Source organism: Bison bison, unplaced genomic scaffold (assembly GCF_000754665.1).
Source record: "Bison bison bison isolate TAMUID 2011002044 unplaced genomic scaffold, Bison_UMD1.0 scf7180017864313, whole genome shotgun sequence".
NCBI classification, from domain to species: Eukaryota; Metazoa; Chordata; class Mammalia; order Artiodactyla; family Bovidae; genus Bison; species Bison bison.
In genome coordinates, this window is record NW_011494885.1 from 617,582 (window position 1) to 619,020 (window position 1,439).

Genomic DNA, 1,439 nt, shown 5'->3' on the forward strand with positions numbered 1-1,439 from the left:
AAACCCCAACACGGGACATAATGCAGAGGGAGACGAAGGCGCCATCCGGGTCGGTCAGTCCTGTCAGTGTGAGCAGAATGCACCTCACCCAACACCCCGAGGGCAGAGAGGAAGCACTCACTGTATACTTGGAGCTGTCCAGAAGCCGAAACGTTCGTTAAATCAGCCTTGACAGTGATCACGGTGTAGGTTCCTGCGTCCTGCTTCTTGACGGACTGGATTACCAGGGAGCCATTGGGTTTTATTGTCTCTCGACCCGTGTGTGAAGGCCCAGGTGTGTGTGAATTGTTAATTATTTGGTAGGCTTCAATCGCAGCTCTTTCATCTATCCTGTTCCCTCTGAACCAGCCATAGCCGATGATCAACCCTTCCTTTTCGAGGATGTTAAAAACAGCGACCGACCCTTCTGCAGCAAGTGGGGGCACCGTGTCAACAGTGAGGCGGGCAGTGGTGGGCAGGGTCCAGAAGGATAAGAGCGAGACTAGGACGGAAGAGAGAGGAATCAGTTAATATTCTGACCTGTGTGGGGGATGGGGAAATGGTGCGCTGGGTTCTGAGCAGGTCTCTTCATCCCTCAGCCTTGGTGTGTTTTTATACCGTGTGTGTGTGTGTGTGAGTGTGCGCGCGTGCGTGTATGTATACATCCTGTTGGTTCAAGGTCAGCAGCATGACCCCCATCACTTCAGCGCCTCTGGGCTCATTTTTCCCTCTGCTTCCCCGCTGTCCCCTGGCTCACTCCCTCACTGCCCTCACACGCCTGCTCACACTCAGGGCCTCTTGGGAGATGCTCCTCCCCCCGACCAGCTGCTGTAAAGACCCTCTGTGCTCACTTGCTGACCCTTCCCGGCTCCCTTTGCTGCGTGACGCCTGTAGCACCTGCCAGCACACTTTCGATCTCTCTGCTTGTCTGTCTTCCTCCCCACAGAGTGTAAGCTCCGTGAGGGCAGGGGCTTGTCTGATTTTCTTGTACCCAAATTCCTGGTGAAGGAACCTCTACAGCCTGGTGTTTGTCAACTTTTAAGAGTTGTAGGGAAGGGTGTTGTTTAGTGTCCTGGTGTGTTCTTTCTGGAGTAACACCCAGACATAAATTGTTATTATTGTCATCAGTCTTTAACAGTTATTGCTCAGTGAAGAATAATTTCTTAAATAACTTGTAAAACCTACAGCAGTTGAGGTCTTCCCGCCCCTCACCAGCTCTAGTTCTTGGAGAGTCTCCTCTGGCTGAGCCCCCCACCCTCCCCTGCTCCCCTGTCCTCTGCCCTCAGGTCTGAACAGAAGCCCTCTGTCCCCTCTCAGAGCCCTGTCTCCCCCAGACACCAGCCAGTCTCTTGTTCTCCAGTCTCTGCCCACTCCCTGAAAATTGTCCCCTCTCACCTGCCAGGAGGAGCCTGTTCCAGGGGACATGCCTCCTGCTTGCAGGGCCTGACGGGGGCTCCATG